Genomic DNA, 25,553 nt, shown 5'->3' with positions numbered 1-25,553 from the left:
CCTCACCTAACTGCTTGTGGTGTTGTGAGGCTCGGTTAATTTCCATATGGCACTTTAAAAATGAAAAGCATTATCTGAGTGCTAAGGTTATGATTTTATTTCTTAATTACTGTTCAGAAAGATATTTTTGATCATATATTTATTTCCACAGAAGTCATGTGTAGCACTTCCTACTTTACAGGGTCAAAATGCTGGCATGCATAATCACGTATATAAAAATTGGGATGATGTTTAGAAAAATAATCACCTAATGTCATCTCAGTAACAATGATGAGCTAAAGTAATTGATTTTACATTGAAGTCTGTATCCCAGGAAGTCTGTCTGGTTAGTGGATAAAAATAATTAAATAAAATAGAACAAATATCTTAGCACTATTCAATAGCAGCTTTAAAAATAACCTCAGGGGTTTCTAATAATCTTATGAAAGAGAGAGAACTGCTAGCTTGATTCTGGTACCCGTCAATTTGGTCCATTTAACTAAAATTTGATTGGAATATTCCTTCAGGCAGAAGACCTGACCACAAATGTCATCCCTGAATTGAAGTTGCCTTTTCAATATCTTCTTAGTTTGGTGCTAACTTAAATATTAGTTTTACTTTAGATTTTGTGTTGCCTGATTGTTTGAACTCTGTGAAGTGCATTTTCCCTTCATGAGTATTTAGTCATATTTCTATGTAAGCACACCATCTTAAAAAAAAAAAAGGTGTATGTGGCGGAGTGGAGGAGCACAAAGGGAAGCCTTTTGTAACCCATAAAATTTATAAATCAGTATGCTCAAAAGAAGCAGACTGTGTTTGCAAATTTGTAACTTCTCTGTCTGATTTTCTGTGCTGAAGCTATTTCCTACAGCCTAGCCCAGGAATCTTGCTCAATTATGACAAAAAAAAATTGTCTGGCATACTTTGTCTCAAAATGCCAAGAATGAGAATTCCCCCAGTAGATCATCTTCATTACGGAAAATGTGGATGGATTGCTGTTTGGTTCCAAGTTAGAGTTGTGGCAAATGCATATTGCAGTGTTCTAATTTAAATTAGAAACATAAAAAAAGAGATGCAAACTACTTGGCCATCTTAAGAATTCTAGAGAAAAGATGAAATACATAATGAAGATTTTGTCTATGTAAATAGAAAGCATTTTTCAATCTAGTCTATAGCATACTATATTGCTTTCTAAAGAATTCATGTTTCCACTATTACTCGCATCTGTTTGCTCTGACTGTAACGTGACCTTGTTGCGGCATGGTTTAAAACAAAGAGCTAGACCCGCAATGGATGTAAATTGGAATAACTCCTTTGATCTCAATGCAAATACTCTGCTGTACATCAGCCGGCGAGGGGGGGGGGGAAATCTGGCCCACACTTCTAAAATTAAGGACATAATTTTATATATTTTTCCTAAAAGTGTCACAAGTTTCTTAAATATATAAATATGTTCGTACACCATCTTTTAAAAACCTTTTTTAAATACGAAGAAGTGAAATATTAGATCATCTTAACATTTGCCCAGTCACTGTTTGTAATAATCATTGTGGCTTACTCTCAGCACTTCTTCCTCAGGCAAAAGTCCCATTGAAGAATAACTTCAGTGCCAGTTCTGAATAAAGGAGTGCTGAACTGGGGCCATTATGATTAATAAGTACTCTGAAAAAGATTTAGGAATGATAAATTGCACAGTTGCAGTGTTTATCTTGTACTTTACCTTGTATGTCAAGAATGCCAGTGAGTTTCTGGGTCTCCTGAAAAAAGTATTCAAATGCCAAGTATATCTTCTTAGGACTTTTCTTGAACACAGTTTCTTTTCTAATTCCAACTGTCATTCTCTAAAAATAAAAAACTAATTCTTAAAAATGAAATGAAAAAGTTCTTTAAGGCAAAGCTTTTCTGTCAGTGCAATGCAAAGGGAGGAAGTCTTCTAAGAATTCACAGGAAATACAGTGGATTAAAAGATTAAAAAGCTAGCAACCTTACAAACAAGTAAAAGGTCAAAAACGGACAGACACTGAATAATTTAGGGTGCCCTCTTTCCTTCTTTGATTGGTTTTGTGGTATGTGTCATCTGTGGAGCCCAACTAATGCGAAAAGGATAGAATCATGGCCTCCTGAGCCATAAAATCAGTTTGTATAAAATCAGAATACAAACAACCAAATGTAGACAAAAAGAAAAGGAGGACTTGTGGCACCTTAGAGACTAACGCATTTATTTGAGCTGTAGCTCCCGAAAGCTTATGCTCAAATAAATGTTTCAGAGTAGCAGCCGTGAAGTGAGCTGTAGCTCACGAAAGCTTATGCTCTAATAAATTTGTTAGTCTCTAAGGTGCCACAAGTACTCCTTTTCTTTCAAATAAATGTGTTAGTCTCTAAGGTGCCACAAGTCCTTCTTTTCTTTTTGCAGATACAGACTTACAGGACTGCTACTCAGAAACCTGTCATTATGCAAACGTAGATAGTGTTTCATCTATTTCAGTGGCAGCAAATGAGAGTGCTCAGTGCTCCTACCCATCACAAAGTATTCTAACCACACTTTTCAAGGCGTTAGACAGGAAGAAGGAAAAAGAAATGTGACTCAGCAGGGTGGCTGGTTGTCATTTTAAACTTGTATTCCTGTGCTGGAATGCATAGTTGGGTTCCTAATCTTAAATCAGATACTTCTAATACTTTGATTTTACTAAATTTGCATGATAATTGGTTTCCTCTATGGAGAATGAAGTGGAGGACATTACATAGCAGTTGGGAGCATAATTTAGCCCTAGGTAGCCACTGGATGAGTAGTTAGCAGTGACAATGATTCACTCTAGGGAATCCTGTACAGGGTGTCACCTGATGGCTGCAGCACAAAGGAGCCACACAAGGAGGCTGATAGGAAATAAAAGGCATACAATTAGGGAATACAAAGGAAAAAATTACTTTGAAACCTGGTAGGGGTCCACCACTGGTGACTGCTCAGAGGCAGATGAAAAATACCTAGGTCAGAATCAAGTCATCTCAGTACCACATGTACTATAGATAATGAGTCTGATCTCAGTGAATCAATCAGTGCAAAACTGACTTTCAAATGTCAGAACTGTCAAGGACAGTTGGTACTCAGCTGCTGACAATGCTGGCTTTGTGTCACTTAGACGTAATCTATCAATTAAGTTTGAAGTCTCCAAAAAAAGATTATCTTGGTTTTAAGAGACAATATTTGAATCAATATAATTTTGGATCTTTTAGTGAAAGATTTTAGTGAAAGAAAGATAGGTTGATTCAAGTTTACAAGCTGTAGACAATTGTCCATTAAAGCAATTACATTAACACATTAGGCTGGTTAGAAATTGATATCTGTGCACGTGCACGATATTTGCATATTTTTCCACACACAAAAAAAATCCATTTACCAAAGCTTTTAGTTATTGCTGTTTAAAATGCACTTTAAATTCCATGCCTAGGATTCTTGGAGATAGTTACCTTTACCAAAAAATACTACAAGAAAATAAAATTAAAAATAAGCTACAGGGCGAAAAGACTGCCAGACCCTGATTAAAATAACTTTCATGTACACACCAAGGCAAAGAACTTGTCCATTCCATGAAAGCAACTTGATTAAGTATGACTAGACCTTACTTAGCTTTCAGGTAGATTTCAAGTACATCAGTACGGTGATGTTAGATTATTGCAGATTTACTTAGTTACACATTCAACAATCGTGATGGACTATTTTGATTCCTTTAGTCCTTTGCAGAGTAAGTGTAAAGTAACACTAATTAAAAGCTTTTCTACTGAATAATCCATGTGCATCACCCTCCAAAGTTGAGCTTCAGGGGCCCACATTGACAAAAAGATATTATGTTCCTTTTGCTTAATTTCATTAGTGGGACTCTTCTTTGACTTTGTGGGAACATACAGATTTTCCTCCAGAGCATGTTAGAGCACAGAACAATTAGCAGAGCATTAGAAGTAACCACAGCCTGGGAATAATGTGAGCGAGCCCTATGGCAGTGTGTGAGTTCCAGGGCAATTTGTAGATGTTCTGTTCAATGGTGTATAAAATAGGGATGCACTGTATTGTACTTGAAGCACTTTCTCTGGAGCTCCAGCCAAGTCCCTGATATGCTAAATAATTCAAGCTTATATTTTGCTGTTTAGTAAGTAATATATTCAATTGAAAAAAAAAAGGACATCAACTTCAAAAAGGGAAGTTTGCTCTTTTCTTGAGTGCAAGCCTGTTGATTAGAAAGAAAAAAAAATCTAAAGAGAGAGAGGACCTGATTCTCTTCACATTTATATCACTGAAAATCAGGAGTTGCTCCACTGAAGTTATGTAGGTGTAAAGCCAGTGTAAGCAAGAGGAGAATTAGGGCAGGAAGTTTACCAGTGTGAAATACTAAGAGGCAGGGGACTGCAGTGGGGAAAACATTGGTATTCTATCATGAAACCTAGCTTCCTGCAATAATGAGCACATAGCAGAGGTCAAGCAGAAAGCAATACAGTTGAGTTCAACACACCATTCACCACTTCTGTTACAAGAGCACATATAAATAAAAGGGAATGTGAGCAGTGTTTCCCAATATTTCTTTTTATCCTTTCAGCTCCTTCCTCCTGTTCCCATTTCCCTTTCCTTTCTGTCAATAATCAGGAGTTGTCATTTGGAACCCATTTGTAGTTGAATTATGCAGGCTTTTTTGTTGAGTTTCATACCATCATTAACACAACTTGCCAGGCAGTATACCCATTTAATATACTACAGTATCCCTCTCTTTCTACTGTGCTAAAACTTCTCAACTCCCCTCCCTCCACCTTTTCCATAAACCAGTCCAGCTGTATAACGCCACAACACACTGTATCACATTATTGTGTTTGCGTTGTGTCCTACTTGCTCATGTTCTTAGGCCTGATTCTGCACACGCACATGTGAGTAACTCTATCCATGCATGTAAACCCACTGAGTTCAGTAGGACTACTCATGCAAGTAATATTACTCTCATGCATAAATATTTGCAGGACTAAGCACATGAGCAGGTAGAAGACAGCACTAAACACTATAGGCCTTAGACTAAGCTTTTCAGGTCTGAGATCTGTTCGTTGCCTGGCACAATTCGTCAGATGCACATCACTGTGTTCACCTATAAATGGGGTTTCTGTTTTGGGGATTTATTAATTTCATTGGAGGGGGGTAGTTATTTTTAGCAATTGTTGAGTTTTATGTTGTCATCCAAAATCGCTGTTGACCAGGGAGGGTGTTGGGTTGGGGCTTTTCTCTCTGCATATACTGTAATAAGTAATGCATATGATACACATTATTCATTACAGTAGTATATATTCATTACAGTAGTATATACTGTAATGAGTAATCTCTTTGTAATGTTCCCTAGTGAGCTTTAATGTTGTACTGTTTCAAACAACACTACACTAAACCATACAAAGGAAACTGTAGTGCACACCAACAGGGTCTTCATGGACCAATTAATGCGCAACGTGTTAGTGTGCTTGAGAAATCACACCACCGTAGTCTTCATTACTGCTCTGTGCAGACAAGTCCTTACGTAGGAATAATATGTGTGGTGTTTTTTCCAGTGCTTATTGGAGAAATGCTAATGATTTAATTATGTATTTATTTATTTTGGTATTGGGTGTTTTATTGGTGTTATTGGTTAAAGCCGAAAATCAGAAACCCTACCTATAGAGCTATATAGTATCAATAATAATGCAGATATTCCCTCATCCCTTCCTAAGTCTCTTTAGAAAAAGCAACCAAAGACCTATACCACTAAACTAATTATTCCTTCATCGCATGTTGTCATAAATATAAAGGGAAGGGTAACCACCTTTCTGTATACAGTGCTATAAAATCCCTCCTGGCCAGAGGCAACATCCTTTCACCTGTAAAGGATTAAGAAGCTAAGGTAACCTCCCTGGCACCTGACCCAAAGTGGCCAATGAGGGGACAAGAGTCTTTCAAATCTGTAGGGGTGGAAAAGTTTTTGTCTGTTTGTGTGATACCTTTGCTGGGAACAGATCAAGATGCCAGCCTTCCAACTCCTGTTAAGTTAGTAAGTAATCTAGCTAGAATATGCGTTAGATTTTCTTTTGGTTTTTTTGGCTTGTGAAATTCGCTGTGCTGGAGGAAATGTGTATTCCTGTTTTGTGTCTTTTTGTCATTTAAGGTTTTGCCTAGAGGGATTCTCTATGTTTTGAATCTGATTACCCTGTAAAGTATTTACCATCCTGATTTTACAGAGGTTATTCTTTTAACTTTTCTTTAAATAAAATTCTTCTTTTCAGAACCTGATTGATTTTTCATTGTTCTTAAGATCCAAGGGTTTGGGTCTGTGTTCACCTGTATCAATTGGTGAGGATTATTATCAAGCCTTCCCCAGGAAAGGGGATGTAGGGTTTGGGGGATATTTTGGGGGAAGACGTCTCCAAGTGGGCTCTTTCCCTGTTCTTTGTTTAAATCGCTTGGTGATGGCAGCGTACCAGGTTTTTAACTTAAGCTGGTTCCTAAGGCAAGAAAGAAATCTGTGCCTTGGGGAAGTTTTAACCTGAGCTGGTAAGAATAATCTTAGGGGGTCTTTCATGCAGGTCCCCACATCTGTACCCTAGAGTTCAGAGTGGGGAAGGAACCTTGACACATGTTAAAACAAAAGGAGGACTTGTGGCACCTTAGAGAATAACAAATTTATTAGAGCATAAGCTTTCGTGATCTACAGCTCACTTCATACCTCATGAATTCTTATGATCTAATACATTTGTTAGTCTCTAAGGTGCCACAAGTACTCCTTTTCTTTTTACAGATACAGACTAACACGGCTGCTACTCTGAAACATGTTAAAACAAGTTTGTGAAGAAGTTCAATATATATATATAAGACAAAATATTAGCATAAATTGTGGTGTAGTTGTTTTGATGCTTAGAATATGTCCAATTCCCACTGTTACTGTACAGTTCTAGAAATGAACAGTTTCAGATACCGTTGACCATATTCTCCCTGCCATGGCATTCATGACTCCATCATCTCCTGGTTCTCTGATCACTTCTGTAGTGGCTTGCTCAGTAGGGCCTTTTCTTCAGAGTTCTGTATGCCCTGTTTGATGTTGTTCACAGACATGACTTTGATTGCCATCTTTCTGCTCATGACTCAGAACTCTACCACTTTACCATTCTTTGAGATGGGAAAAATGTCATTACTAATGGCACTCTGTAACTCAGGAAAACATTTTACATAGTCTCAGCTTCAGACACTGACAAGCAGGAGATTGGAAATAACTTGTATTTGGAAGTCCAGGAACAGTGCCAGCCTTCCATTTGCTTCTTTGGTATTTAACCAAAACTTTGTCATTGGACCACATATCTCCCCTGATTTTTATTCTGTGTTTTTAGATCCCAGCCATGTATCACAGCACATGCTTGAAGCATTTGATCTGTTCTATCTATCACTCCCATGTGTGCTGCTGTAATCCGCTACACATGTATTGCCAGTTTGTTTTGTCTGTGGCTTGACCTCTCATGGGAACTCTCATTTGTGTTTTCATTGTGGTTGTGAGGAAGTATACAGCCTTTTTATCAATTTATTTTACTCCCAGCAGTTCCTTCTAGTGCACAGCATCAAGTCTCCCCAGGTACCCGCTTTTTTTTGCAATCACTTCTTCTGAGTATCCTTTAAAAAAGAAAAAGGTTGTTCTTATGGAATCACATGCTGCTGTATCAAAATAACAATGTCCTAAATAAAAGGGTGCCTGCATAGAAACTCTCCAGATTCAAGTGACATCCACAGCACTGGGAAAGATGTAGAAAATATTGAAACTCTGCAAAGGAAAACCATGGTCCCACACTAATATTTCTTTTTAAAATGATATTTGAGTTCAGTCAGGGAATCTATCAGCTTTTTAAGTGTATTTTGTTCATCCATTAAAATTTGTGCCGCTTTTAGAGTTGCCATACTAATGAGAATATAATCTTATCCACAAAAGTGGATATGGCAGAGGTATAGAACTAAGAACAAATTTATTATAGACAGGAGTAGCAAGTGGTACAGTGTGAAGTGATTCCCTGGGTATGCTAACAGAAACCTAAGAACTGCCAGTGTAATAGAGGCTATCAGTAGGGATGCAGAGATGTTTGTACTCTCTATACAGAGGTATTGGAGCAAGCAGATAGCCACACGAATACAAAGAAATAGAGGTGTGTTTTGTGTGTGTGTGTGTGTGTGTGTTTGTGACCCAAGGACCCCTTGATGCCAACTGGCAGAGGTCACAGGGAAGCATAAGTGTTACAGGAATCCCCTTGATCTGATATCTACATACTGGTCTGCCAAAGAATATCATGTAAGATCTCTAATGAAAACCAGGTTTCAGAATGGTAGCCGTGTTAGTCTGTATCAGCAAAAACAACGAGGAGTCCTTGTGGCACCTTAGAGACTAACAAATTTATTTGGGCATAAGCTTTCGTGGGCTAAAACCCACTTCATCAGATGCATGGAGTGGAAAATACAGTAGGCAGGTATAAATGCAGAACATATGAAAAGATGGGAGTTGCCTTACCAAATGGGGGGGGGGCAGTGCTAATGAGCCAATTCAGTTAAGGTGGAAGTGGCCTATTCTCAACAGTGGACAAAAAGGGGTGAATACCAAGGGAGGGAAAATCAGTTTTGTAGTGCTAATGAGGCCAATGCAATCAAGGTGGCCCATTTCAAACAGTTGACAAGAAGGTGTGAGTATCAGCAGATGGAAATTAGTTTTTTTTGTGACCCGTCCACTCGCAGTCTTTATTTAGGTATAATTTGATGGTGTTCACTTTGCAAATTAATTCCAGTTCTGCAGTTTCTCATTGGAGTCTGTTGTTGAAGTTTTTTGTTGTTGAAGAATTGCCACATTTAAGTCTGTTATTGAGTGTCCAGGGAGACTCTAGTGTTCTCCTACTGGTTTTTGAATGTTACAATTCTTGATGTCTGATTTGTGTCCATTTGTTCTTTTGCCTAAAGACTATCCAGTTTGGCCAATGTACATGGCAGTGGGGCATTGCTGGAACATGATGGCATATATCACATTGGTAGATGTGCAAGTGAATGAGCCCCTGATGGTGTGGCTGATGTGGTTAGGTCCTATGATGGTGTCCCTTGAATAGATATGCGGACCTGTTTGGCAACGGGTTTTGTTACAGGGATTGGTTCCCAGGTTAGTGTTTTTGTTGTGCGGTGTGTAATTGCTGGTGAGTATTTGCTTCAGGTTGCGGGGCTGTCTGTGTCACAATGACCATCATAATCATCAGAAGATGTATGTGCAGATAATATGTGAAGTTATGTATTTATACAAAACATTATGTCCTCTATGTCTGGGAGTTAAAGCAGGTCACCAAAAAGTGATCCACATACTCCTATCAGGCAGGAGGGAAAAAAGGTTTATCTCACTTTGGCTGGTCATGTGCAGATTGTATGTTTCACAATGGACTCCCATTTACAGTCTGAGCAAAATGCTAATCAATAGACGCTAGGGGCTGCGGGAAAAAACAAAAAAACATAAGGTTATCCAGGGCCATTCCTAGCTATTTTGGTGCCCTATGCAGCCCCCCCATGGGGGGGCTATGTGGGGCCCCACCCCAGGCCTCCGCTGGCGGGAGTGGGGGGGATGGCCCAGGCCTCCACGGGCTCCTCCGCTCCCCTGACTCCTAGCTGTGCCGCCGGCGAGTGCTGGGGGCCATTTCCCCCTCCCCCCATGCCTGGGAGCCAAGGGAGCGGAGAAGGCTGGGGCTGGGTCACTCCACTTACCACGCTGTGAGTGCAGGGTCGGGCCTGGCTGCAATCTTCAGGGAAGTCGAGGTGGGGCTGGGGTGGAGCCAGGGTGGAGAAGGAACAGGGAAGAGCAGAGCGGAGCCAGGAGCGGGGGCTTGGGGAAGAGCCAGAGCAGGGGCTGGAGAACATCCCCCAAATTTCCTGGTGCCCTACGCAGCTGCGTGTTTGCATGGGGGTAAGGACAGCCCTGAGCTTATCCTGTTTAGGAGTAAGACAATGAACCTTTAAAACTGCCTGGAGTGCAGATGAACTCCCAGGTATTCCTTCAATCTATGAGGACAAGCCATCAGCAGACTTCATCTTATGAGAAGGGATCTCAGCCAAACTGGTTGAAAATACTGGGAAAGGGACTTGGGCATGTTTAGCGTGTAGCATAGACAGGGGAAGGCTTTGTCTCCCCAAACAGCGTGGCATGGCCCCGCCTATGGTCCGTCCCCAGGACCCCTCCTGCCTACTTCCAATTTCCTTGCTTTCTCACTCTTTTGTGGCCAAGAGGCTGGGGCAGGCAGGCTGGGGCTAGTGCTCACAAGGCCAGGGCTGATGCCACGCCGTGCTGCCCACCCGTCTGTCCACCCAGTGCTCCAGCCATGCCACTCACCCAGTGCTTGGGAGTTGGGGGTGGGGGCGCTTGGTTGCACTATCTGGGGCTAGGGGCTCTGGCAGCCTCGGAGTGGGGGGTATGCTCCGGGCTCCGGCGGAGGGAGGAGGAGTGGAAGGGGACGGGAGAGCAGGGGCCTTGAGCAGAGGGGGAGGGGCCTGGCACTAGCCTCCCCCAAGGAACGTCCACCCACTACCCATGGACTTGGGGTAAGTTATCTTGTAGGAGATAGGGGAATGTCCTGTGAGTTAAGTTTAGGCTCTAGAAAGTTTTATGATTTTGGTTTATATGTACCCATTTGTTCCCAATATTCTTACTTTCTGTCACTTGAACTCTGTTCTTTGATAACCCTAGTCTTGTTTTCACTACATGTAAGTGCTGGTGTTAAGCAGAGTGGTGATCCTGAATTGAATCCTACAAGCTGCAGCACAGTATTGCTTTGGGAGTAGAAATCTTAAAGCTCTGTGAGTATTCAGTGGAACAGGAGCTGGGCATTCCAGAGGGATGCTCTTCTCAGAGGACTCAGTTTGGATCTATTGCTCACCTGCATAGAAAGAACAAGGCCTGTGGAGGCCTGGAAGGCAGTGCCTGTGGTATGCTAGAGGCTTCTGGTTTCAGGAAGCTGATCCACAGTTGGCACAGACAAGTCTCCCCCATGCTAAGGGCAGATGGCAGTGAGCTGCCTCACAATCCTGGGTACCCCTGGGAAGCATCACAGAATTGTTTTTTCCCTGCTACTTTTTCCATTCAAATGGTGGGATACTAACATTTAGAAAATAGACAGTACAAAACAATTGTATTTTATTCTTATGGAGTGTAGTAAGGTTGAAGCTAGTTTTCTTTTGTGAGCCAACCATTGCAATTCTGCATTTTGGAGGTGCTTAGCTATTATAGTGATGGGGGCCATGTAAGAAACCAGATGAATAACGGACTCTCTGAACTGCCCCCCAAATAAACCAACTTTCTGAAATTTCACATGCTGCATCTCACTCTAAAGTAGAGGGGTTTGGGGGAGAAGTTTGGTAAAAATTAGACAAATAATTATGGCTGTATGGAAATGTACTTGTAATTTACCAATTAAAATTATTCTGACGATGCTCTTTTGGCTCAACATATCTTCCAAACTGTGTGGTCTACAAAAGGTCCCTGCATCAGCCCTGGGATGGGAAAGGAGAAAGAAGGGACCAGGTGCAGAGGAATTACTGGACTGCACAATGGTGGAGTGGATTTCATCCTAAAGTAGCTAGCATCCATCTCATACAGGACTTTAAAGATCAGTATTATCACCTTTAATTGCACCCAGGAAGCTAGTGCAGAGAATGGAGTATAATATTCTCCCTCTGCACATCCCACTAAACAGTCAGGCCGCCACCATAACAGCTGAAGCACCAGAGTAGCTTCCAGGGGAAGTCTCATATGGTGCATATTGCAGCAATCCAATCTGGAGGTGCCAGAGGTGTTGGCAATGGAGTCATAGTCCACAGCAAAGAGAAACATGCAATGGAGGTGAGAAGAGGCACTGAAGGAGCAATAGACAAACCTTGGGGAAGGCTGGAAAAATCTACTCGACAATGAAGACAGGCATAATCCCCATGCCCCCACTATTCTCTCTTCATACCCTTCACTAAAACCATCTCCATCTATTGAAAGCTCCTAACTCAGCTGGGTAATGGGAAAGCAAAAGCAGTGAAGCACTGCACCTCTTATGTGTGTAAAAAAGGAGACAGAACTGTATTAGAATCTGTATTGACCACAACAAAAGCCATATTGCTTCATTCGTTAACTTCCTGGCTCTTGCTCAACTGTCCTCGAGGAAGCAAACTAGATTCTCTGCCATTGAGGCCAAAGTTTCCTACACACCACTCCGTTTTGAATCACTGCACCTATGGGAGGCTCTTTGCCAATACATAGATTGGCCTCCATTCTGGAAGTCTTTTCTCCAAATACAAACACACAGACACTCAGTTCTTAGTGAAGAGGACGAACTGGAAGCAGGTGCCATGAAATTCATACCAAAAAAAAAGAGAGAAAGAAATGAAACAAAATAAAAAACAAAACAAAAGGGAGAAAGGGAGAGAGAGAGATTACAAATGCTGGTGCATAATATGCACAGCTTGCCCATGCTTCAGTTAGACAGTAAAGTAAACTGAAAATAGAAATGAAAAGGGAAAAAAAAACAAAAACCCTCTTCACTCCTTGGTGGTTCTCCGAGACAAGAGGCATTTCAAGCTCCTTTCACACAGTGAGAATTGTGTGTTAGACTCATTATACTGATAGTGTCTAAATAGTTTTAACAAAAAGTTGTACAAAATCTCTGCATAGAATCACACATACGTTATCCATCACCCACACTGCTCATTTATATAACTGTGCTAAGCATTTCTTCAGAAAATTGTGCTGATTTTTTTTTAAGGAGCACATTAGTACCCAGGAGAATTTAAAGCATACATACTTATTGTCTTGGAATGTTCATAATAGCAATACAGACCACTACTACCTTCTCCATGTGCTTTACAAGCGAGACAAAAGAGAAGGAAAGAAAGGGAAGGGAGGTATCCGACCAAAATAACCATAGTGGAGGAAAAATACAAAGCACATTATATGTCCTTGGAGGTTGCTATGATGTTTGACAAACACTTCCAGATCTGAGTAAAAGAAATTATAGTTCTCTTTCCTCCATCTCTTTTGTTTTCATAGTTGGGCACTGGGTTTACCAGATTTTGTTATATACAGTGTTGTTGTAGCAATGTCATTCTCAGAATAACACCCACCTTGTCTCTCAGATTTTGTTAGCCCATTCAGTAATGCCCTAGTCCTACAAGTGGATTCAAATGTACAGACAAATGAGTTTCAGAATCTTCCTACACAGGGTCAGGACCTAAATGGTTAGCTTGATGTGCCTTCCTAATTTCTCAGGATTCTTATTCTAGGATATATTAATAAATATGGCACCTCCTTTGTAACATGTGTGGCGGTAATTATGTAAGACTTTGGTTTGAGAATTTCTGTGGAAGAAGATAACTGAGGGTTGAGGTCCAGGGTCTTAGCAATAAAATAAAAAAAAATGGCATTATCTTAAATCATATGCATGAAACTTAAGTACATTTAGAGAAAACTAAACTCCGGAGGTTAGTTTAGGTGGTATGAACAGTATTAATGTCAAAGGCCAATCTAACACACCTTAAAGTGGTCTGATTTTCAGAAGCGGGGTTCTCAGCACTTTCTTACTTGTCTCAAATTCAGCACCCCAAAATTGAGGACCCCAAAATAATTAGGCACTTGAAAATCTTGGCCCTTGCAAATAAAAATAACCATAAACAAGGGTGCTATATATATTGTAGACAAATTGCTGTGGTTAAATGAATGTTTTACTTTCCTTCATTAGCATTAGTTTGTCATCAACTGGTGGGTCCACTTAACTCAGCCCTCATAAGTAATAATCAGCATGCAGTAGTTCATGAAAATATAATGTCATTTCAATAATAATAGAGCTTGCAATTATTACATAGCTCTTTTGCCCAGTGGCTCTCAATTACTTTACAAGAAATAAGCCTTATACCCATTTATTATTATGCCCATCTTACAGTTGGGGAAACTAAGGCACATAGATCGTATTTTGTTTAAGTGGTTCATTGATTTTGAAAGTATACATTTCTGACTTCCCAACTGAAGAAACCTGGAGCCTGATTTTCAGAGGTACTGAACAATAACATTCTAGCAGAAAGCCAGTGGATTCTGTGGATACTGAACAACTCTGAAAAATCAGGACCAACAGCTCTCAAGTTAGGCACCCAAAAACAGAGGCACTTAAAATCAGTGACCACTTCTGAAAATAAATAGGCACTTTGCCCAGCGTGACACAGCAAGTCAGAGGCCATAGGCAGCAGTAGAAGCCAAGAGTCCTGAATTTTCCGAGTATGCCGTAACCTAAAGGAAACACGAGACAAAGCGTTCTGAATGTATACATAAAAACATAAGAATGGCCCTACTGAGTCAGACCAATGGTCAATCAAGCCCAGTATCCTGTCTTCTGACAGTGGCCAGTGCCAGGTGCTTCAGAGGGAATGAAGAGAACAGGCAGTCATCAAGTGGTCCATCCCTGGTAATCCACTGTCAGCTTCTTGCAGTCAGAAGCTTAGGGACACCAAAAGCATGGGGTTACATCCCTGATAACCATGGCTAATACCTGTTAATGGAACAATTGTCAATGAACTTATCTAATTCCTTTTTGAACCCCTGTGTTATGTGAAGGAGTAAATAACACTTCTTTCTTCACTTTCTTCACATCATTTATTATTGTATAGGTCTCTTTTCATATCCCCGCCTTAATTATCTCTTTTCCAAGCTGAAAAGTCCCAGTCTTATAAATCTCTCTTTATACAACAATTGAGCTATATAAATGTTGAACTAAAAAAACCTATTTGCACTCCCCAATAACATGATCATCCTAGCAGCATGGATAGTGAATGGTAAACTTGCCTTTAAAGTTCTGTGCTATCCAAAGATTTTGTACTGAGTACAGACAGTACCTGGCTGATGCTTTGAGTACTGCTTCTCCCACTATGCATATAAAAGACGATTGACTGATTATTTTGGGATTTTGTTAAATGTACAACCCACTTGAACTTGGTTCTTGTGGTTTATATTATCTTAAGAAACCTTCAGTCAAAATACAGCTCTGTATCATACAGTCGGATATAAATTATTCATCGAATGTAGCACATAACAAATGAAGGCTGCTTAGGTGGAGAAGAGTACAGGGCTGGGATAAATTCACCAGCCAAAGGAACAAACAAATTACAGAACAGGTAAGTCATCAAACATATCTGCCCTCTAAACATAATGTACCTGTAAATGCAAATTTCAATCATGCAGTAAGGAGATATATAGGGAGTTTACATTTTTTAAAATTTATTTCTATCAGCTCAGAATGCCCAAGTTTGGACACCTTCAGTTGGGCAGTCTGACATGGAATAGCACAACATTGGGGAGTGCTGCTATCTCTCTCTATGACTAAGCCGGGTTCGCATGAATGACAGTAGCCAATGCAGCTACCTCCAGGGTATGGAATAGAATGTACAGCAAGCCCTCTGCAGTGAGGAAATTCTGTAGCTGGAGTGTAGTGTATTTTATAAAAGAGCTGATAGAAACTTCTGTTTTGAAATCCACAATCACACACAACTAGCACGGTTCAAGGTTTCATTACAAACTTGAATCTCAGCTCAGGTTCATCAAAAGGGTCATTAAGATAAGAATAAACCTGATGCCAGATATGAGCGAATTTAGGGGTAATGTTGAGCTAATCTGTGTTTATCTCTGGTTTCACAACTCATAGTTTTTCTGGGTTTCTACATGAAGTATGGCATTTTCACTGTGTTTTATTTTAATATTTGATTTAGTCTTTAGTTTGGTGTAAGATCAAGTGAACTGAAACAAAAGCCATGTGAACTAAAACTGTTGAGTTTAGTCTGTGTAGGGCTAGATTTTCGGAAATAGAGATTGTACAAGCTCCTGCTGAAATACATGGAAGCTACAGGTGCTTAGCACTTCTGAAAATGAGGCACGCAGAGTAGTCCATGTTGATAAAATAGACATTTTGCTATACAATACATATGTCATCTGTTAGCTAAAAGTTACATCTGTTTAAATTACATTTGATATCATTCACTTAGAAGTTCCAAAGTGTTAGGTTTTGTTTTTGTAAATATAATTATGTCACAGGAGACTACACAAGAACCATGCACAGAGTGTTCTTATCATACATGTGATCTGACACCTAGGTCTTGGAGCTAAGGGCCTAGTCCCAAACTCCTTGAAGTCAATCAACTTCAATGGACTTTGGATCTGGGGGCAGATCCTTGTAAACATCTAGATTCTGATGCAGGATTGGGGCCCTAGTCAGTACTCCAACCAAGATTCTCCAATTCAGGAAAGCACTTAAGGATGTGCTTAAATCCCATTGACTTCAGTGGAATTTAAGCATGTGGTTGAAGTTAAGTGCTTTCCTGAATTGGAGTGCTTTCCTGAATTGAATCCCTAGTCTCATATCCTGCACTTTTGAACTCTTAAAGCTTTCTCCCAGATCAAAACCATAACAACATTTTTCCCGTCATGGTAGCAAATATTTGACTAGATCTTGATTTTAACCTATAGCGCAGTAGGACAGACCTTTTTATATGTTTTGTGCTGCATATGCATGCAAGAGCAGGGAAGTGATGCTTGTGAGACAGAGCAATGAGCACCAACCTGTCTCTTCATAGACTAGAGCCCTTGATACTTTACATCAATTTAGAGGGTGCAAATTTTATGAGATGTAGGGCTGCCAATTTTGATTGGACATATTCCTAGAGGTTTCATCACATGACATAATCTTTAATTAAAGATTAATCTGTAATTCCTGGAGACTCCAGGAAGAGTCCTGGAGGGTGGGCAACCCTAATGAGACGTCACAAACTATCAGAAAATGTTAATAAGAATTTTCTCACTCAGGAAACCTGGTCTTACTGATAACATTTACTTTGAGTTCCTGGTGGGTTCATCTTATTTTGCCTTTTCAAACAATCCCTTCTGGCATTACAGTCTGACTCTTTCAAAGGATATGTTAATCCTGAACTGTCAACATAAAATGGCATTGAGGCAACCTTTGTGAATATTTTTAGCTTGTTCTAATTAAATATTATGTAATTAGGAGCAGAGAAGATGTATACACATTCCATTATCAAGGAAAAAATTTATATGAGATGCATAGTTAATGGTGCTGAATATAAGAAACTTTGTATTTAAATTTAGTCATCTCTGGGCATCTTCATTAAATGAACTCTGATCTAACTGCACTGGATTGTGATAAACGTAGGATGGGTATTATGGTATTATGTTACATGGTATGTCTGAATTGGGTGCTTTTCTTTTCTTGTGTGGTAAAAGTCTTTTAAATGGAAATTACTAATTTGACATTGAGTGAACAGAAATATTTTCTGGGTATTTTTTTTTTTTTGAGTTTCTAATTGTTTATTCTTGAGATTTGGAAGGCACCTGGAGTTCTGGTTCAGTCCAGATAAACTGAAAAATAAAGAGCAACTCCTTATTTTTCTGTATATGTAGTCTTGGAACAAGTCCCGCAGAGTATTTAGTCAGTACTTATGATTACCCTCTGTTAAATATACCTTAGAAATTAAATTGTTTAGAAAACTATTTGAAAATATTTCTTACAAACCTAAATCATGTGGTAAACAATACAATTTCTCTAGGAAAAATCCTCAAATAATTCCATGAGTAATATAAATGAACCACATACAATATTTTATTTTAAAAATTGGTTTGAAGCACTTGAATGTACCTAGTTTAACTGTCATTACTAACACCTAATGCTTGCCAACTTTCATAATGAAATTGTCAGTGCGTTAGATATTTAAACATTTGGGATTTATTTTTTATTTCTTACTGATTATATCACAGATACATTATCCAGTATATCAACAATTAAAATGGTATAATCCCCAAGGAGATGTTAATAACCATCTAAATCATCCTGGATTTCTAAAGAGTGATATGGGATTAGAAATGAGATTTGAGGAGGTAGCCCAATTTGTTGATAAAATAATCAGAAATTATTAAAACTCTTGTAGTCTGAAGGCTGAGGAAAGAGGCTGATCTCAGGGGAGGTATACACAGCCTCAAGGGTTCAGACTCCAACATGATGAGCGCAGTATAAGAATCTATGTTGGGGCCTGATCCAAAACTCATTTTAATCAATGGGAGTTTTCCCATTGAGTTCAATAGGCTTTGAATCAGGGCCTAGAAGATAACAGAAGTCATACCAAGATTTAATTATGCATTAAATCTGATTTTGGTATGCTGGTTATTTGAAAGGGCTAACTCAGGCTACCATAGAATTACATTAGGAACATATTGTTCTTTGGCCAGCCTGTTTCTATTTTCAGTCAGACTTTGGCTCTGTCTTCCTATCTTGTGTAAGACAGTCTCCTTTTGTGCCTTCCCTCTCAAAGATTGTGCCGAATTGCTCAGATGGGAGAACTTGGGTAGTCATAATTTATGCAAGTGAGATTATTTAAACTGCTTGCTCATATGAATTAAAGTAAAGATTATAGATCTGACCACAGAACTCAGTCCCTATCACTCAGAACACTTTTTCTGTATGCTATCTGCATCAGATTTCAGCTATTTTTGGAGCTTATCCTTTGGAAATAGCAATTTAACATGTGGCCTACAAAAATGAGCTCAATTACATATCTTATCTTGTTCAGTGCGTGCATATCAGTTTGCAAACTACCATACAGAGTAACTAGCTGAAAAGCATGGCAATCATACTTGGATTGTAGGAACTTACTTCATGGGATCTGGAAAATGATCTGCAATATGTCTATAAAGGAATGGTGCCAAGTTTCACAAGGGAAAAAAAATTTCCTCAGAAACACATCAGATTGTCTCTTCTCTCTAGTGTCTTCTTAGGATCATTCTGATCCGGAATGTTCATGTCATGATACTATACATCCAGCAAAATGCAGCTGTATTATGAAAAGTATCCATATGTATCATAAATCCATCCACATTTTTCAAATAATGGACCTGATTCAATACTGCCATTAACCTTGTTTAGACATTTATACTGTGCTGAGTGGTTGCAAACCCTAGCAGTATTGTATATACATTTCATGCCCACTTTGTGCAAGTGTGAACAAGGCACAATGTAGTAGAGAATCAGGCACAATATGATAGCCTTTGAAAGCAGTAGCACTTTATTTGCAACACTTCATTTGAAGTGGTTAAATATATATAAAGTATTTGAAATCTATATTAATTTCTATTCTTATCAATGTCATATACCTCATTCTCAGTGGAGATAAGCCAGTCTCCCCTAGTCAATTGACAGATTGAGTCAGTACATGTCATTCTAAATCTATCATAGGACCAATAAATTGTTATACGTTAGGCACTTCAGGATTCAGCAAAAGCATTGTTGCATTTTTATTTCTTTGTTTACACTTGTGCTTCTGTTCCTCCAGGAAAGAAATGTTTAAAATAGTATTTTTCCTTAGTATAGAACACTGATATATTTAAAGGAAAATTGACTATAAAATGTTAATGTATCCAGAATAGCCACAGATCTGTTGGAGGTGGCATAACATTTTTCTTACTCTGTGGTACATTTGTCGCTGATTAGAAGGACTGTTTCTTCTCAGTTTCTTCACCTGGAAAGGCCATCTAAAAAGGAGATTTTTTCAGGTCAAGTCTGTTTAACAACAATTGTTTTTTCCTAAACACTTACCTGTTTAGAACTGAAAAAACACTTTAGGCAACATTTTAATCACAAAAAGAAAAGGAGAACTTGTGGCACCTTAGAGACTAACAAATTTGTTAGTCTCTAAGGTGCCACAAGTTCTCCTTTTCTTTTTGCGAATACAGACTAACACGGCTGCTACTCTGAAATTTTAATCACAGTAATCCTGTCTGAAATTCTTGATTGACTCTGGCAGGGATGAGGGAGAAGAAAAAGATTGCTGGAGATAAGATGTGCTGGCTATTTTAAAGGATAGTCTCAGTGTGATTTTTCTCCTCTGTGTTCACCCAACTCCATTTTCCCGTTTGATCCAAAAATAAAAACCAGATGGCACAAGATTGCAACACTGAAATTTTCTACTTATCTCTTGAAAATAAAAGAACAGTTGATTATAATCAACATTGTTTATTTCACTGCTTGACTTCTTAAATACCATCGGCTGGATTATGAGCTTGTCTGTGGATAATCAGGAAGGGCCAAGAATTGCCTATTTTGAAAATCCCCTCTAACCAGTGGGGGCAGGAATATGTGCTGTGCAAAACTGATGCTAGCTTTAATTCCTGATTAGTGCCATTTGAAAAGGTTCAGAAATTAACTGGTCAGACAGTAATCAGAAAGCAGAGGCAGAGAGAGGGGGGCAGTGCGTTTAGTGAATGTGCTTTGCAGTTATTAGCCTGATGGTGGAGAATTGGCTACATCTTTTAGGGATTACAAGGGTTTTAAGAGGAGAAAAGACTGAAATACTTTTGTCTAGTATACATAGTGCTTAAAAATATTTTGTGGTGCTTGGGTAACTATGCATAGCGTGGTGAAGGATGTTCCTTGTATACAAGGCCAAATATTGGTCAGCCCTCACTTCAGTGAGACTCCTCAGATGCTTAAAGTTAAGCACATGCTTAAATGCTTTGCTAGATCAGGACCAGAGTACTCAACACAATGCCAGATTGTGTCCTGTACATTAAACATGTCAGGTGCCCAAAGCCTGCCCAGACTGAGTTCCACATGCCGGGAGAAGGGCAAGTTTTCAGCCTCATGCTCTCCTGAATGTAGGGATTGTTCTCTGCTTCATCCTGAAGGCATTTGCCATCCCAAAGCACAGTGGTTTGGCTCTGTGCTTCTCCCCACTAGTTATAAGAGCTCTCCGGCCATGGAGGGGACATATGCTACACACTCAAAGTGCATAGTAGTGCTTGGTCTCTCCCTGCATTTGTGCCTTCTGATGTTTTTGCTGGACTGGTGTAGCTCTTCAGTCTTCAGTTCCTGGAATCCTGTTGTAACATGAGAGTCTCAGCTTTCATTCTTTTTTTTAAGCAAGTTTCTTGCCTTGATGGTCATGGAGAAAATATGAACCCTATGCACTGTGGCACTGCACCCCATATTCTTCATAGTGCCATTGTTACAATATGACTGACATAATTATAATGTATTTTATGCAAGAAGGGTCATGTGAGATGTCATTGAAAAGCTTATGATTTGCTGAACATGATTATCCTATTTGTATGCATGTATCATTTTTGTATCTAAAGTTGTGAATATTGACTATATATCTGTATTTCAAATGTAGTTACACCTGGGAAATGCCCACTAGACAAGATGCTTTCATTCTAGACAGCTGGGTGGGGAAGGGCCTATTCAGGGCAATTAGGATGAGCCATTAGGAAAAAAAAACAGTAGGCCTTAGGAGAAAATTATCTCCCACCGGGTGAGCTTTCCTGTGAACTCTCCAAACAGCCTGTGAGTGATGGCTGCTATGGACTCTACAAGACATGTGATGAGTTCCCTGTGCAGCACAAGATGGTATAATTTTGGGTTTATACTCCAGAGTGAGTGCATGCTTGAGGAGCTGGCAGTTGCCCTACCTGTAGCCTTCCCATGCAGGGGCTGATCAGAAAGCCTGCATGTAACTGCAGCTGCGTGTGTCCCTACCTTATATATACTGGTGAAAGTGCATGCTGGAGAGGGCTTTGCAGTTTGTCACAGCAATACAGTGTTTGAAGGAACCGAGGCTGGTGGGTCATGGGGGCTCAGTGGTACCCCAGTTCCAGGTGGCTCCTGTCACAGAGAGCCCATCACAATGTCTCAGCTTTCATTCTTTTTTTTTTTTAAGCAAGTTTCTTGCCTTGATGGTCATGGAGAAAATATTAACCTTAAGGGCTCAAAAACCAGAAGGCAAATACATAGCACCCCACATTTGTATTTATAAAGTCTCATGATTTTTGGCAAAACTGCAAATTAGTAATATTACTGATATTCAGGTGTATCAATTGACTTCAACATTACTCACGAGTTATGCAGATTCTAAGAAAGTGTAGAGCCTGGTGTTTTAAACAGATTGGACCAAATTCATTCTTGCAAAGTCAGTAAATTAATTTGCTCTGTCAGTTTTCAACAATATTGGCATTATTGGCATCTGCTCATCTTCATGGCCAGTATAATTCCCTCAGTGTCAATATTAAAATATGTTTTGGATAGAAAAAAATATCAAAACATTTGGGTGGCAATTTTACGTCCACTGAAGTTAATGGGACTTCAGTGAACACTGGATCAGGCTCATAGTGAGTTTCCCATAGTGATGTTGTTATTTTAGGAAAGTTGCTTTATTCATTTTCTATACTGGCAAAATTAATGGATATTTCTGAGTTCTTTAAATCAAAAATAGTTCTTCACCCTCCCCCCCGAACTGTTAAAAAGCTATGAAATAAACATTGCTGAATTGGTTGTGGGTTTATTACATTTAAATGATATGGTTAAATTAACAAATAGAATAGGGGAGGATCTGAACCTGGTGTCTACTGTACCTAAGCTCCTGAGCTTCCTCCTTTAGCTTAAAATTTGTGGCAAAATTCCCCATCAGTGTAACAAAGAAAGTAATAACTGCTTGGACTAATGCTATAAAGTAATAACTGCAAGAACAAGTGAACTAGAAACATCAAACATACTAAAGGCATAAAATCCATGTTTCCAGGTAAAGATATTGTATAGCTCTTTTGTAAATCATGCTGTAAAGCAAACGTCTGCACTGTTATGATTTAGGACATATCTTTCTGTCAATAGAAAGACTTTCCTAGTCTGTTAATTAAGACCACAATAGAACTCATTTTCCAGACACACTATTCTTTTCTTAAAGGACAGTTAAATGTTATGCATTAGAATCAGCTCTTTGAAGCTTTGTTTTCCATTTTAATTGTGTTTTTTGTCTTTCTTTCTTATATCATGCTTCACAGATTTGTTAACTTTTCTTTAGCACCAGAATGCCAGGTTTTTTTAGGAAGAGAAGAAATTTTGACCTGATTCTTAAAATCATCGGCTATTAGCATTCAAATAGAACCCTCAGGATAACAGTGATGTGTGGGAAGTTAATTCTGTTCTGACACAATAAAAAGCTCTTTCAATATATGATTTTATTACTTAACTGGATAAACATAAGATAACATAGCTGAGAATACATGCTACTGTTTTCAGAAATAACCTATACTTCATATTTGATAAGGTTCTACTTAAAATGTCTTAGTCTTATTACCCCAGGTAACTCTATATATGCACATGATAAAGGGAATACCTCATGGGGTGGTATAAAGGTTTTTTCAGAATGAGTTTGGAATAGGCCACATTACTAACAAGTGGCAAAGTCATAAATAATTTATCAGTCATCGCAAACGACTGCCAGTTAAGCTTTAATATCACACTGCACCATGATACCTTCTGTATATGCCACAGAAACTATTTTAGGAATATTTTACACATCTTTTAAAGCCAGATACACTTAGTACTATGAGTCCAAATACACAGGTTTCAGAGGTAGAATCAAATTGTAACTCATACATGTTAGAAATGTCTAAAATATCTCGAAATGGCATTTTCAGTACATAACAATGTCAAAATGTTAAGATCCAATGTAATAGGACCATAGATGTTGTCCTGTTGGAAAGCTCAAACACACACACACACACACACACACACACACACACCCCAGAATCTGACAGTGGTCCAAGAGTTAATGTTGGTAATCCTGCGGAATGCTTTGAAAGATCCAGCAGAGGTGGATTAATGGTCAGGGAAGATTTTATCTCATGGTTCCTCAGTTTACTATATGGTTGTGCGACTCACATGTACTGGTGCACCTCGCTTCACTGTGCCCACTTATCCATCTAATTTCTTAGTCTAATTTTAATAAGGCTATATTTTAATCTTGCTTCCAAGTCTTAGGGACAACAGTTTCATCATGTGACTTAGTGGCTGTATGTTGTGCACCATTTGTCTTCACCCTGATGCACATAGTAGTAATATACACTTCTTATACATTAATTGAAAAAAATCAGTTTTGGGTAAGACCTCTGATATTTCCTCATTCTTTCTTCTCTTTTATTCCACCCCTCCCATCCCCTGCATCTACACCATGGGCCATTACTGGAAGGATTATCCCTGTGAAGAAGAGAAGTGAATATATCTGAGGTCTATCAATGTGGCTTTTCCCCCCCTCCCCTAGAAAAGTTATGTGTGATTGTTAGTGCTAAGTATAGCGTGAAGCAATCCTCCTCCACAGTGCCTTACTGCCAGTATCTTTGAACCTGGACATTCAGGGACGGAGTTAGAAATTTAGTTTGTCAGTGACTCATTCAGTCCTCTGACTTAGTGCTAAGACTGTATTACAGCCGTAACCATCAGGACTATGAATCACTGACTTCGACATAGCTGGGAGTTGCAATGATGGTTTGTGTTTCGTGGACATGTCAATTAGAAAATAGACTGATTGCAGCTCATCATCCTCATTCCTATGGCTGTAGAATTCACAGGAGACAGACTTGCAGCAATACTTCACCACTGAGTCTGAGCACACTTCCTGTCAAGTATTCCTGGATCTTGTTCTCTTGAGGGCAATGGACACTCACCACATCAGTCCAATTTCTCTTTTACAAGACTTCACTGTTCCTATTAAAGGGTTTTATCTGTGTGTATGTGCATGTGTGTGTTGCAGGGTGGGGTCAGGGGAGAGTTGTACAGATATATTGCTTAGTAAAAATAGGAGAAAAAAGGGACGTCTGGGACTTGGTAAACAAATGTTCCAGTTAGTCTGGAACATTTAGACTGTTACAATGAATAAAATTAACACAACTAGAGTAATATGTGTTGCTGCTATATTTGGCAATGTTTTTGAGGGAGAGAATCACAATATTTGAAGCACATTTTATCAGATGCAGCTCAGCAAGTCACAAATTAATGCAATGCAAGAGCTACAATCTAATGAACATGCGGATTTCAAAGAGGGGAGAATATGCATTCCAAGGCATATCACAGGAAATTCAAATGTGAAAAAAAAATATTTAAAAGAAGGTGCTTTAAAAAAGCACCCATCAGATCTTCATCTTATCTTTGAAAGAGGTCAGCAAGATCTTGTCCGGAGATAGAGAAACCTGCAGGATTATGTAGGAGGGAGTGTGTGTGGGCACACCCTCACCCTAGCAGAGAGGACGCTAACGAATTCTTCTGGGCTTAGCTAGCGCTAACCAGACATACCTGGATCTCAATAAGTATTACTAACCAGACTCACCTGCTAGACTTGCTCTGTCTGGATGGAGAAAGCTTACAAGGGGAAAGCCTGCCACAAGAAAGGTGGCAACTAGGAGACTGCTGGGCCTTGGAAACAGCAGGCTACAGGGACTGATCAACAGAGAAGAAGACAGTTGAAGACCCCACTGCCCCGAGATTGTAGGGACTAGGTACAGAATGAGGTTACCAAAAGGAGTGGGCCTAGAGTTGGACTATAGCCCTGATCAAGGACACTAAAACCTACAGATTAAACTGAGCCTCACAAGGGTGACGAAGAGACTGAACACCTTTTTAAACTTTGATTCTCCTTGACCCTGGAAAGAAATTTTTTTCTTTGTTTGGAGAAA

The 25,553-nt window shown here is 39.3% G+C and overlaps 1 protein-coding gene and 1 long non-coding RNA gene across 3 annotated transcripts in view; one reads left to right on the top strand and one right to left on the bottom strand.

The window, feature by feature from the left end:
- Positions 1–25,553, top strand: part of PCDH11X (protocadherin 11 X-linked) — a 983,439-nt gene that overhangs the window by 211,340 nt on the left and 746,546 nt on the right. The window lies entirely within an intron of this gene.
- LOC122455689 lies at positions 882–8,872 on the bottom strand. Its single transcript, XR_006274088.1, has 3 exons — positions 8,724–8,872; positions 7,691–7,696; positions 882–893 (listed from the first exon to the last, which is right to left on the bottom strand). It is a non-coding gene; the product is annotated as an uncharacterized LOC122455689 (long non-coding RNA).

Source organism: Dermochelys coriacea, chromosome 9 (genome assembly GCF_009764565.3).
Source record: "Dermochelys coriacea isolate rDerCor1 chromosome 9, rDerCor1.pri.v4, whole genome shotgun sequence".
Lineage (NCBI taxonomy): Eukaryota > Metazoa > Chordata > Testudines > Dermochelyidae > Dermochelys > Dermochelys coriacea.
Note: the sequence above shows the minus strand (reverse complement) of the source record. Positions and strands in the feature narration are given on the sequence as shown.